We start from the raw sequence: 14669 nt of genomic DNA, 5'->3' as shown, positions 1-14669 counted from the left end.
AAATTACTAAAATGTGGATACTCTGTTTTTTGAGACACCAAAACCGCGTGTGTACTGCATCAGACAAAAGAACGCACTGCTTCGGACATAAAACCACACTGCATCAGATAGTCAAGCGAACTTCATGATTTGTCTTGTCGGGCGTAAATTTTCTCAGATGAACTTTTTGTGAGTTTTTGTTATCATTTTTTATGAAATACAGAAGAACGCACTGCTTCGGACGGAAAACGGCACTGCATCAGAGAGTCAAGCGAACTTCATGATTTTCTTGCCAGGCTTAAATTTTCTTAGATGAGCTTTTGTGAGTTTTTGTTATCATTTTTATGAAATACAAAAGAACGCACTGCTTCGGACGGAAAACTGCACTTCATCAGAGAGTCAAGCGAACTTCATGATTTTCTTGTCAGGCTTAAATTTTCTCAAATGAGCTTTTGTAAGTTTTTGTTGTCATTTTTTTTATGAACGACAAAAGAACGCACTTCTTCAGATGGAAAACCACACTTCAACAGACAGTCAAGTGAACTTCATGATTTTTTTTGTTCGATGTAAATTTTCTCGAACGAGTTTTTGTTTTTTTTAAAAAAAATTATGGACGAGAGTAGACCGCAAAGACGAGTGCAAATGAACCTCGACATACATGGAAGTGAACAACATTACTATTTTTTGTTTAGCTAATTTTTTCACACTTCAACGCTTTGTGCTACTGAACATCATAACTCTCAAAAGTGAACCACATCCGAGGACCAAACGCATTGCATGTGTTGATGTAATCAATTGATTTTTTAAAAACACACGAAACAAATTGCACTTCATACATAGGGTTATGAGTTGCTACACAAATTGAAGTGAATTACTTTTTCCAATCATCCCATAAACAAAACAAATTGCATCAGAGAAAGAAGTGAACCTCCCGTGGGGATTTCTTTCTCTTTTTTTACAAATTGAACCACCAAGGGGCTGCACTTTTTCCCACTGTTTTTTGTGTGTGATTGTTCTGAGCTGCGTGGGATGAATGTAGTGTACTGCATGTGCCTAAAATTTCTATTACATATCGAACAAACCAGAAGCATCATTACAAATAAACTTCACTTTTTACATAGCGAGCGAACCACAAACAACTGGGCCGCTAGTGTTCATCGAGTGCACTTCCTTTTCTACTAACACCCTCAGGATCTTCCTCCCATTTGGATAATTGCGGCCTGCAAAGAATAAAAAGTGAACCTCGTCCATAGTTGTTTTTATACAAACAGAATAACCACACACCCCACAATGAATTGCAGCGATTTTCATCAAGTTGCTACTTTTTTTTCTTTTTCTAAAATGAGGTTCACCGCGGACGCGGACGAAGCGAGCTGCACTCAAATGAAAGGGGGTCCAAATAAAAATCCAAGCTCTGCAAAACAGCAGAAACAGTCCTGCAAACAACTGCTGCCAAAACTGCACGTCGACGGGCCGCGAGCTGCCCCCGCTATAGATGTAGGCTGCAACATACTCCGGCCGTGTGGACTACACCGCGGATGATGGCGCAAAAGGTGGAGGACTTGCAGTGCGGGCAGGTGTGCACTGCACACGGTAGAGGAGGGCGGGATGGTGTTGAACTCTGGTAGCCAGATAGCGGCGACGCGCAGACGAGTCCCAGATCGGGCCTGGAGTCCCGTTGCTACTCGAGGGACAGGGGTCACGGTGATAGAGAGGAGAGAGTAGCAGGTGGAAAGGGGTCACGGTGGAGCTGTTGCTCACCTGACAAACAACGACTTCAAGGACGTCGGATGCGTGGGTCAGGGCGAGCTCTAGGGAGATGAAGTCGAGGAGTCGTCTCGGGGCACGCTGCTTGTCAGAGAGGAGACTGAGAAGGGGGAAGCCCATGGGAGGCCGCCGGCCATCCCCGGATCTGAGCGGGGCCACGACGAGGACCCAGCCCGATGCTCTATCGGAGAGGAGCTGGAGGGAGGAGCCCGTCGTCAGGTCCAGATCAAGGCAGTAGGCATGTGGTGGAGGAAGAACATGTTGTGTGGGGGCCGGATCCGGTGTCATGGCAGGTCGGCGGCGCACGGGAGGCGGTCGTGGCTTCCGGTAGCGTTGGAGCAAGTTTGGGGGCGCGGGGGGCAGATGAAGGATGAGAGGGGTGCCAGGGGGCGCGGTCGCTCGGGATCTAGCGCCCGAGCCACGCCGGAGCGACGTGCTTGTGGGGATGGGGACGGAGGGTGGTCGCGCATAGGTGTGGGTTGCGGTCGGGAGAGGTGGGTGGGGGCTCGACAGGGGAAGAAGGTGGGTTTGGTGGGATCGGGGTGGGTGCCTGGGGTGGGTATTTACAGTTCAGTGGGGTTCTGGCACGCGCGTGCTAGTTCGGGGTATTCCGATGGCGTGTTAGCGGAATAAGAAATATATACTTAAGAGATTCATCTCATTAACCTATTTATCTAAACATGCAACCTATTCACGTCATCCAATAGGTCCTACATGTACAAATGTTTTCCTCCTCTCTGTAACCTTCCATTAGTAATTTCAACCATGCTGCATGACACGAACTGTAAGTCGAAGACGAACAGAGGGCCTTTCCGCATTCCATCGTCCATCCACTATCCATAGGCCCCTTCGTCTCTCACCTGGGCCCTGTGCTCCATATAACTGACGTGATCTCGACCGTCTCTCTCAAGTATCCCATCGAGCCCTCTCTCCATTGAAAAAAATGAAAACCAATCCTTTCCATGAGGTTGTGGCGGTGATCTCTGCAGGAGGGCGCTCCCCTCGCTTTGAATATCCTACAACCTGCATCCGGTGACTCTTCTGCTCGGGCAGGAACGCAAGTCCGCCTCGCCTCTGACTCCTAGCTCCAGCACGACCACTGATCCGCCTCACCTCCGACGACTGTCAGGCTTCGGCACGAGCACGACTGCCTGTCGGCCTTGCCTCCGGGGGCTCCCCTGGATTCTCTTGGCCTACGGTCCCATTGCCAATGGGCATCGCCTATGGTGTTGACTTGAATTTCGTCCTCCCCTCTACTGTCTCCGTTCCGGCGCACCTGGGAAGGTTAGTTCCTCCAAGATTCCCAAGCTGGACCTCTTTTTGGTAGGGAAGAGAACGACTTGCCTGTGAATACTCACAAAATTTTCGACAGGGAAAAGAACGACATGCCTGGGAACTTTCCCAAATTTTAATCCGCAAACTTGCAGTTCAGCGTTCAAGCTAATGTGGATGAAGGTGGAGGATATGGTGTTGTTTTTGCCTCAATCGGCGTTGACACAGTACGCCCCAGCCCTCAGTGACTGCCGCTGTTGCGTGTGAAGAGGCAGGCTCACCCTCAAGAAGGCACCTCTATGGACTGACACTCAAGTGCCCACACTACTTTACTGAATCACAGTTGATGTAAGCATGTACACTACTTATTGACCTTACTTGAAATCACTCGCATCAATCTGGGTGCAGGGCAGATGTCTTTTTTATATGTGAGTTTTCTTTACTCCAATTATTTCATATGTGCACCCCACGTAATTATGCAAATCAGGCAAGGCCATCGACGATTAATGCTTATACTGCCGACCTCCATGCTTTGAGTTTTGATAAGTTAGCAATGGCCTATTATGTTGTATACAAATTTATCTGAACGCCATTTATTAAAGTCTGCTTGAGTTCCTATCAAGTATTGAAGAAATGTCTCAACTCTCTGACATAATTTCAGAACGCGACGATTTTACTCCCTTCTGTTCACCTGACTCCCGTACCGCAAACCAAACGAACTACGTAGCCACATAGGCAACAGGTGAAAACACCCCACCTCCCACCTTCTTCCTCCCCGTGCAACCCACCCCCACTGCGTAGCGCCCCCTCCATCTACACCTCACCTCCCCCCGCCCTACCTGCATCCAACCCCGGGCGGTGCCCCGCCGCGCCCACCCCCACCCCCACCTTTCTCCCCGGCGGCGCGCTGCCACGCCTCAACTCCATCCACCTTTCTCCCCCACCGTGCCCACCCCACCTCCTTGCGGCCCACCACTGCTGCTGCACGCCTCCTGCACAACCACGCCCCGATGTGCCGCCTCCTGCTACCTCCGTCCTCCTTTCCGTATTCAGCCGAGCAGGGCCCCAGCAACCACCACCCCCGCCCAGATCCGTCAGGCGCGCGCCGGAGGTGCCGAGCCGCGGCCGGATCCATGGAGTCGACCCCGAATCCCATCGTCCTCAAGACACGACTGCATCGGGGCCGCATCTTCCATAGGATCCAGAATCTCCCACTTTCCTCTTTCCCGGCTCGTTGCAGTTTAGTGGTTGCACGCTGCGGCGCCGATGCCTGCCCTGTACGCGGCTAGCTCTACACCCTCTTCTTCAACCTACGGGTGGTACTACCACCGTGGGCGTGGGTGCCTAGCCTGCTGCCCCGCATCGGCGCCTCTACGTGCATCTCCGGCCGTCCAACCTCGCGCCTCGACGGCCTCCTACAAGCACGGCTATGTCGACCGCGGAGTTCAGCTGGGCGCTGCAGCTCTCCCTCCTCACCCATGTAGTTCGCCGTCGATGCCCCCTCCACACTGTTGTTCATTTTGGTGGCTATCGACTCTGTCTACAACACAGTGCAATACGTCCAGCAGTGCAGCTCACTTCGTCCGGTGTTTTTTTGTTCAAATGCAGGCCACTTCGTCCACATCGTCAGTGCTTTCGACAGACCACCTGCAGTTCGCCCCCTCCCCTTGGCGGCCCAGCGGCCACCACGAGCCGGTGACACCCTGCATGCTGCAGTTCTTTTTGGGTTGATGTTGAATTAATCGGTGCTGAAGGCCCGTGCAGTCTGTTGTGGCGCAAGCATGCAGTACGGGCGGCGGCGAGGTAGCTCGTGTAGTTCCTGTACGCGGCGCGTGCGGTTTGTTTGCAGCCCATGTGCACGATGCATGCAGGTCGTGTGTGTGTGTGTGTGTCGACGTTCAGTTCGCCGGGAAACTACAGAAGAAAAAGGATCATTTTTTTAAGTTCACTTTCTTCTTGAATGTGTTAGAGAGAAAATGTAAAAAATTATAAAAAAGATGTAGTCCGTTGGTGTAGTGCTTGCAGCTCGCGCGGTTCGTCTGTGAAGTTTTTAGGTATTTTTTATTTGTAAAAAGGTGTCTGGTTAATTTTGTGCTGGTTGGTGCTTCACTTAATGGAGAAAAGAGGAAAAATAATTCCCATCAGAACAAAAACATTAGAGGCACTAACTTGGTAAACAGAAAAAGTGTCTGGTATGTAAATTTTTGAAGCTCACTTTGTAATCTCATGCAGTTTGCTATAAAAACCTTCGTGGTTCATTTGGTAAACAGAAAACAAAAACATCTAAAAAAGCTCGCTTCTATTAGATGTAGTTCACTCGCTCAGGCCATGCGGGCGCTTCACTTTTGGTAGTGTCGCGGCCCGTTTACGGTAGCCTCGAGGTTCACTTTTTATAGGATTGTGGTTCACCAACACTTGACACATGAAGTATACTCCACCTCGTTTGGGAAAATTTACGTCCCGCAAAAAAAAATCATGCAGTGCACTTGCCCGTCTGATGAAGTGCGGGTTTTAGTCTAAAGAAGTGTGGTTTGGTACCTTGTTTGGGAAAATTTACGTCCCACAAAAAAGAAATCATGCAGTGCACTTGCCCGTCTGGTGAAGTGCGGGTTTTAGTCTAAAGAAGTGTGGTTTGCTACCTCGTTTGGGAAAATTTGTCCCACAAAAAAAGAAATGATGCAGTGCACTTGTCCGTCTGATGAAGTGCTGCTTTTAGTCGAAAGCAGTGTGTTTTGTTGTCTGATGCAGTACAAACGACGATTTTGGTGTCGCGAAAAAATGGAGTGTCCGCATTTTGGTAAATTCGAAATTCCTCTTAAATCGTAAAGAATTAGAGAGAGTGTTCTACATGAAAAAGTTGCGCCTCATCGATATCTTTCCAACGACGTATCGTTTGATTCATTCCGACCAGCGGTTTGTAAAAAATTCGTGAAAAACGGCTGCTGTCATTCGTCGTCTGCCGCACGATTTTCGAAATTAACTTAAAACTGTAAGAAATCTCAAAAACATTTCAACATATGGAAGTTGCGCCTTGTCCATAGCTTTTGAACGGTATATTACACGCCTCGTTTCGACAAACGGTTAAAAAACTAGAGTAAAAACAGTACCAAATTTTTTAAAAAATTGGAAAAACAGAATTCCGCGATTTAGTAAATTTGAAACCGCTCTTAAACCATAACGAATTAGAGAAAATAATATATATGAAAAGGATGCGCCTCGACGATATCTTTCCAACGGTGTATCATTTGATTCATTTTGACGAGCAGTTTAGAAAAAAATGCAAAAAAACGCTCATTGCCACTCGTCATGAGCCACATCATTTTTGAAACTCCTCTTAAAATATGATGAATCTCGAAATGTGTTCAACATGGCGAAGTTGCGCCTAATACATAGCTTCTCAACGGTATATTACACATGTCGTTCCAATAAACAGTTAAAAAACTAGAGCAAAACAGTACAAAAAAACACGACGTGCTATTTTTTTTGACACGAAGTTCATTAGTCTGTGTATTGCAGTACCTCTGCTACTAAAATTGCAGTGTCATCGCGTTGAGCAAACAGTGCGGAAGTGTTATCAGAATAGTTATTCTGCTAATATTAGCAGAATAGACCGGCCGTATATAGCGCTGACGGGATGCTCCCGAACTCCTCCGAATCGACAGCAAAATAAAAAAAAGGAAAAGACCACCCACGATCCCCTGAACTGCCCACCAGCTTCTCGATCCCATCGCCACCCTGCCCCCAATCGGAGAAGACATCACCGCCCCGCCCCGCCACCAACTAGAGACGCCGCCGCCGCCGCACCGCCACCAACCGGAGACGTCGCCGCCGCCCTGCCCCGCCACCAACTGGAGACGCCGTCGCCGCCCCGCCCCGCCGCCAACCTGCGATGCCGGCGCACATCTTCTGCGGATCCCGGCCAAAGGATGGCGCCTCTGGGCCACCGCCAGCACTCTACGGATGCGCCGCCCCGGCTATGGATCCGGTGAGATCCGACGGCCCCTCCCCGTTCCACCGCCAACACCTGGAGTTCCGTCAAACTGTCCCATGTCGCCCCAATCAAGTGGGCCTCTGTAGCATGTGCTCCCAGTCAGGCACTCCGTCAACATCCAGCCGCCGCTGTGGTGGCGCACTGCCCTGCTTGGCTGGGCGTCATGGATCCTGGATGCAGCTCGCTGGCCTCCCCATCCGCCTCCTCCCGCTGGAGCTCCAACGCCATGCCGTTCGTCGCCGCCACATCACAGCGTTCAAATCTGCCGTGCCTGGATCACGCTGCAACAACCCTAAAAGTACAGCTCCTCGCTCCCGGAAGCAAGCGCGGCTGCTGGCACAAACAGAGGTGAATTACTTCTTGTTCGTTAGAAACTGATGTATTATTCTTCACTCTATATTCATCTTGAACTGTTGTGTACTTGATATCAAGGGAGTGAAAAACATAGCAAGGTAGAGCATGTGGCTGTTTGATCAACTGTTAATTCTTCATGGCCATATGCTTGGTCACTAGCTAGTAGTGGTCCAGTTATGTTTGGAATTCATATACAACCGTTTGTCTTATTTCCCTCTCCAATTTCAGGTTAAGAAGATGAGTTTTTGATGTCTTAATCAAAAAATGTGCACTTGCACTGGAAATACAGGGGACTGGTGATTTGTGGAACTTGAGCTACAGAGAATTGAGGTACTACTTTGTTTCTTGGATGGTTACTGAAAACTCAACCTGCATTGCAAAAATTAGGTACCAGAAATGATGAAATTGGTTTTGTTAGAGCAATTATGCAAAAGCAAACTTTCATTCATGTTCCTAAATGACATACCTTAATTTATCCAATCTTTCTTTGCTAACATCATTACTTTCTCTTCGTGGCATCCCCCAAACGACGCTGCCCCGTCCGTCACCGCTACAAGAAACCCTGCGATTGCAACGACCGTGGCCATGAGATGCGGTGCTACATGTTAGGTTAATTTTTCTCGATGAGGCATTCCTTTCTTGTTGTCTGTTTGGTTTGTGAACTTTTGCTACTACTGATAGGGAATAGAACATCCTCTGAACTTCTATATTTTTGCTGCAGGTGCATGGTATGGCTGCCACCGTCCGCTGCTAGCTACAACTGCCTCTGCAGTCCGCTGCTAATTGCCGCTGTTAGTTGCCGCTGCTAGTTGCCGTTGCAATCCACCGCTAGCTCATGCGGGGAGGTGGTGCTCCTCCTGCAACTCCTTCCTTGAGCACAGCCAGTCTCTAGACGCCTCCAATAGCCGCAACCCGCCAGATCTGACGGATACTCACGCGTGGGAGTGGTGTTACTCCGGCAGCTCCATCATCCTCGAGCAAAGCGCGTAGATGATGGCCTCCTTCCTCTCATTCCCTCTTCCATTTGTCGAGCACAACATTGGCGAGCTTCTCGACCGGCGAGTTCTACTGCCGCTGATGCTGCTATTAATCACCATCTCGTGGCTGTAGAGCATCCATGGCAGGTCGACTAAAATTGACATGGCAGGTCAAGTAATAATGGCAGCGACAACACAGCTGCAAGTGGCTAGAAATGCATGGTGAGAATTGAAAGTCTGAGCCTAAGAGAGTTTTCGGAGCACATGTTTCTGTTTGCTACAAAAACACAAAATAGTTGGCCATGTGTGTTGCCCATATGCCCATGAGACTAAAAAATGTTTTCATTTCATGTCAGCCCAAAAATAAGTTGTGGATGTGTTGTGCGTGTGCGTATGCGCGCGGATTACACTGAATTAAAAAACTACTTTTTGTCATGCTTGTTTTCCATATTAGTTTTATAGTGTTAGTTTTTTGTGTTCATGGAGTACAGAAATAGGAAGTTCAATTTTGAGAAAGCAACGACTTCAACCAATATGGAAACACTAAAAAACATTGAATACAATATTCTTTTAGCGAGGTTCAAATTTGAAAGACATGATAAAAAAGTATTCTCTGCTCTTTACAATAAAAAAGGTATCATGTGCTGGTTTGTTTCTCCAACTAGTTTCTCTCACACGCAAGAAATTATGTAGGAGCTTTCCTTCATGAAATTGTTACCAAAAAGTAGCGCATAGAAGTTCAAAATTAAAAAGCAACAAAGAGAGCATTTCTTGAAGACAAAAAATGTCGATGCGAAGTTCATATTCTCTGTCTCAGATAGTTCAAAATGTTCGCTTATGGCAAAACATACACATTGGGTATCCAAAAATAAAAAAATAGGAGAACACATAAAAAAACTATGAAGTCCAAATTTTAAAATAGGTAAGTCTGAAGTTTATTAAAGAAATAAAAACAACTTATCACCGTTTCAAATAAAATAAAATAAAATAGTTCATGTTTAAATAGCAAAGCGTACTACACGGTGTGCATTTTGAAGCTCAAATTTTCCTCGTTATAAAAGAATGGACACAAGAAGTTCAAAAATTAAATAAACAAGAAGTTCAACTTTTAAACATAGAGCACTTCAAAAATTTCGTAAAAAAGATTAAGAAATAAAACCAGGAAGTCCATATTAAAAAGAGGAGAAGTTTGATGATTATAGAAAACTCAGAGTTTCCTCATTATTAATGAATGAAAACAAGAAGTTCAAAAATAAAATAACAAGAATTGCCTCATCCGCCTTTCCGGTGCGCCCCCCCGCCTCCTCCGGCGCCAGGCCACCCCCGCCTCCTTCAGCACGTGGCCGCCCTCACCTCCCCCAGCAGCTACCCAGGGATCTGGCTACCCCAGCGAGGAGAGCTCCCGCGGACTACACCAGCGATGCATGCCCCTTTGCCCGCGCTCCTGTCTCCTCCATCCCCAACGAAGCCCGCCCCTCTATCTCGTTGCGAAGTAGAGTGGTTCAATGTCGATAAAAAACTCACATATTTTCGTGTAATCGAGAGAAGTTCAGATTGATAACTGCCAGAAGTTCACGTACTACACGGTGTGCTTTTGTATGAAAAAAGAATGAAAAAGCAAAGGCTAAAAGTTTTGTTGCTAGAAGTTCAAGTGCTCGGCCCAAGAAATTCAAAAATTCTTGTGAGAGAGGTTGAACAAAAATACATGACAGAAGTTCAAGGTGAAATCAGCGGGAACTTCAACTACTACACGGAATGCATTTCACGTAAGAAAATATGAATAGAAAACAAAGAGCTTAAAAGGTTTGTTGCAAGAAGTTCACGTGCTCCTCCCGATGAAGTTTAAGATCTCTAGTGTGAGACGTCCAACCTTCTGTTACATGTAAAAAACAGGCAAAAAACAATGTTGTTTTTGCCATATTTAAAACTGCTCTTAAGCGACAAAATTTTGTAACGTGTGTCTATATGAAAAATATGCTCATATTCATAAGCTTTCGAACGGTATATTCCGATGAATGGTCTAAAAGTTTTATGTATACAGTTAAAAACACATTTTTAAGCATTTAAAAAATATTTTGAACCGTCGCGAGTATGAAAAACTGAACGACACGAAAAAGTTGCGTGTTTTCAACAGCTTTTCATCGGTATATCATTTGCTCAATTCTGGTAAGTGGTTTGGGAGTTACGGGCAAAAAACATCATCTCAGAAACAGAGTGAAGTTCAAACAGACATGCCTGAGAAGTTCAACTATTTCACGCAGTGCATTTCCATTCGCGATGAAGCCAGAAATCATGATCTCGTCATTTTCTAATTTACTTCAAAAACGACAGGAATATCATTTGTGTAAGTTCAAGTCCTCAGTCGGAGAAAGTTAAAAAAATTATTATGAAAAAGGTTTGTACAAAAAGGAATATCATCTATATAACACTGACCAATGGATGAGAAAATTACAAATGAGAATACGTCACAGAAGTTCAACGTCAAAACAACAAGAAGTTCAACTACTATACTTAATGAATTTTAGATGAAAAACTTTTAAAACCGCCGCGAGTATGAAAAAATGACCAACATGGGAAAATTGCGTGTTTATAGTAGCTTTCCGTAGGTATATCACTTGCTCAATTCCGGTAAGTGGATGGAGAGGTACGAGCAAAAAAGCACGTGAAAAACATAGTGAAGTTCAAGTAGACATGCCGAGAAGTTCAAGTTCTTTACGTGGTGCATTTTTGAAAAATCTGTTTCGCAATAAAGGCATAACGAATGATCTTGCCATTTTCGAAGTTACTTGAAAACGGCTAGGAATCACAGAAAACGATCAACATGAAAATGTTTCGCATTTTCCTTAGCTTTTCAACAGTATATTATTTGCACCATTTTGATAAAGTTTGTAGAAATTACGGCAAAAATACGTTTTTAGCCATTTTTAAAATTGACTTAAAACAGTAAGGAATTGGGAGAAGCAATATATACCAAAACGTTTCGCATTTCCTCAAGCTATCCAACGCCGTATCATTTGCTGCATTCGGATGTACGGTTAAAAAAATAGATCGAAAATACGAACTCGGTGAAACTTGTGTTGTTTTCTAAATTAATATTAAACTATTCAAAATTAGAAAAAACTTTCTACATGAAAAAGTAGCGCATTTTCATAAGCTTTCCAACGCCATATCATGTGCCTCAATTGGATTAGCCGTTTAGAAATGACATCAAAAATACGAACTCGGCTGTTCGGTTTGCGAAAGTTTACGATTTTCCAAATTACTCTTTAACCGTGGGGAATTAGAGAAAACTTTCAACATGTGGAAGGAGCGGTTTCGCAGCAGCTTTCCAAGGCCATATTATTTGCCTCATTCCGATAAACGGTTTAGAAATGTGATCGAAAATACGATTCACATTTTTTGTATGAAGAAAAACGGTTTTCAAAACTGCTCTTAAACCGCTTACATTTACTAAAAAATTAACTTGGGTCATGATACTGGTGTCCATAGCTTTCCAACGGTATATCGCAAGCTCCGTTTGGGCAATGTTGGCGGAAGTTCAACCTAGCACTGCGAGAAGTTCAGGTCGAACAACTCAGGCAATAAAATTGCGAAAAACGCAATTTCATCACGACCCGAGAACAAAATCCGCCAACGAGCGAGATTCCTATTTAAAACCGGTATTTAGTTGCTAAAAACTTTTCTAGATTACACTAACATCATATAGAACACGACTAACCAGAATAATTCGCGGGGAAGCCACGGTTGCGAAGATAGCCCGAAGGTCGGGTTCATACATGTTGCCTTAGTGCCTTCGGAGCACAATGACAATTGGGAGTGGTTCATGGGGGCAGTAGCGGGTAATGGTATTCTCCTTTGGGATCTATGACCTGGTCGAGCAAAAATCCCGCTTTTTCCTCTTGAATTGCTAGTATGCGCTTCGTTGGTATGAGCTGCCCCTGCACGTCTATGAACTATTAAGAAGGAGATCAATATGCATGTGTATTACGTGTGTGACTAGATATCAATAATCATGTAAATACTGTGAATAGTGTTCTGGCAAACGTACGCATTCCTGTCTATCAGATTTGCTCCTTTCGAACACCATCATGCGAATGTTCTCGCAAACGTAGTATGCACACAGATCAGTCCCCGACGCCTGCTTCAGGGACTTTATGAGAATGGAATTTAATCAGATAATAATTAATCAAGCATGAAAATTAATTAATCGTAGTGAAACAAGAATTAAAGAGATGGTAGCTAGCTAGTACTACTTAATTACTTACCTTGGGTCGAAACCAAAACAGCTTTTCTCGCCATTTGCCTGGAGTTACCTTGATGAACTTTCCCCAAGCCATGTCTGCCGGCAAAGAAAATGAATAAAGGGGTTATTAAATAGTTGATATCAGGAAATGCCGAACTAAAAAGGCCGAGATATAGTTAATAATGATTGAAATTACCTGTCGACTATTCCCTTCAAGATGGTGAAGTCACTTTCTTTTTTAAGTAGTGAGTCCAGTACTTCAACTGTTCCTTCTTCAACTTTAATGATTAACAAGATCCAGTGATATCTACATGCGCACACGTTTGCATTTCTTAATTAAGGGGGCATGTGCATAACACTAATCAACTACCTTGAACCCTATACACTTAATTATGAACATCTAGCTAGCTAGTAAGCAAAAAACAAAATTTGTAGTACAAAACAGTGTGACTCACTTGAAGTTGTAAGGAAGTAGTATATCTTCATTGGTATTGAGGTGCTTGAAGAACTCTAGCATGTTTTTCTCTACATCTGCTTTATACCATTTGTATTTCCATGTGTCTTCATTAACAGAATTTGAGTCAATGAACCCAAAGCCATAGTGTCCGGCTTTTTTCATTTCATACATCTTCATCCTGCATAATACCACATAAAAAATATAGTGAGGATAATTACAGGTAATGATCAATCAATGAGCACTACAGCTAGCTTGAGACTTAAATTACAGAAAGAAATCACTTACAGACAATAGCAACTGATGATAGATTTGTCGAGTGCATCTTGATTGAATAACTAAAATAGTTCTGAATACTCAACGGAGATAGCTAGCCCATGGAAGTAATGCTCCTCCTTGACATTCACCAAGAGGGACTCTCAATTGGAACTCTTGGTAATTTTCATGTACCTATCATGCAATTCATACATTCTTGTTGGGAGTTTCTTGACCTCCTCGGGCTCGAACAAAGGTTTGCCGCGGACATATTTCCGTTTTATGTCCTCCTCTCTAAGCGGAGACATGGGCTCAATCTCGAGGAGTTGTCCAATAGTGATACCGAGCATTTTAGCCTGGCTTCTATGCTCGTCGGTTATTACCAGCTGATTGCCCAGCTGGGGAATGGTTTGCCCACATGGGGCGCCGGTACTCTCATGTGTTGGCACAACAAGCAGGGGGATCGATTGCGCCGCCTGTTCTCCCAACTGGGGAACGGTTTTCCCGCATTTTTTGCCAGCTGCTTGGCTCGATCTCGAGCTTGACTCTTTCTGTAGTCGTACTCGATGTGCCTTCCTGACTTGGCGCTCATAGTCTGAGTCAACAAGCTCGGGAGCTGGTGCTCTAGCCATACGAATAAAGTGGTCAATCTTTTCCTCAGGCACTTTCTCCCTTGGCGGTGGTGCCGGTTTTGGTCCAAAATGGGCGTCCACTTGGGCCTTCACTATGGCTATGATTTGCTCCTTGTTCATGTCATAAGGCCTCAGAGGAACATGAGTGAGGCTTGGACCATATTGAAATCGCTTGCCTCCGCCTGTACCTCCTATACTACCTCGACTCATACCGTTACGCACCATAGATGCGGAGGCTCTCTTCCACGATTGTTGAGGAGGCGGAGACGGCTGACGTGGCTGAGTTGGAGCAGGAGGAGTGGCCTGACGCTGTGCCGGACTTGAAGGAGGAGGAGGGGCCTAACGCGGTGTCGGACTTAAAGCAGGAGGAGTGCCCTGACACTGTGCCGGACTTGAAGCAGGAGGAATGGCCTGACGCTGTGCCGGACTTGGAGGAGGAGGAGTGGCCTGACGCGTTGGTGGACTTGGAGGAGCGGGAGTCTCCTAATGCGGTGGCGGACTTCGAGGAGGAGTCGGCTAACGCGGCGTCAGTGTCCTTGGAAAGATGATGCAATCCTTTCTCCATAGGATGATACGATGTTTGGCCTCTCCCAGTGTGTGCTCCTCATCACCTCCAGGAATGTCAAGCTCTAGCCCCGAATATTGGTCCACCACTTCATCAACCTGGACACGAGCATAGCCAGCTAGAATCGGGTTGCAATGGAAGATTGCTTCGGGGGAATTTGCATAAGCAATGGAAGGTTGC

General features: G+C 45.6%; 2 long non-coding RNA genes across 2 annotated transcripts; one reads left to right on the top strand and one right to left on the bottom strand.

Moving 5' to 3' along the window:
• Positions 1–765: 765 nt before the first annotated feature.
• LOC125520246 lies at positions 766–2273 on the bottom strand. The gene is made up of 2 exons (XR_007288577.1): positions 1741–2273; positions 766–1199 (listed from the first exon to the last, which is right to left on the bottom strand). It is a non-coding gene; the product is annotated as an uncharacterized LOC125520246 (long non-coding RNA).
• A 2084-nt stretch (positions 2274–4357) lies between these two features.
• On the top strand, positions 4358–5033 carry LOC125522638. The gene is made up of 2 exons (XR_007289865.1): positions 4358–4498; positions 4627–5033. It is a non-coding gene; the product is annotated as an uncharacterized LOC125522638 (long non-coding RNA).
• Positions 5034–14669: the final 9636 nt, after the last annotated feature.

Source organism: Triticum urartu, chromosome 7 (genome assembly GCF_003073215.2).
Source record: "Triticum urartu cultivar G1812 chromosome 7, Tu2.1, whole genome shotgun sequence".
NCBI classification, from domain to species: Eukaryota; Viridiplantae; Streptophyta; class Magnoliopsida; order Poales; family Poaceae; genus Triticum; species Triticum urartu.
This window is presented reverse-complemented; position numbering and strand designations above follow the sequence as displayed.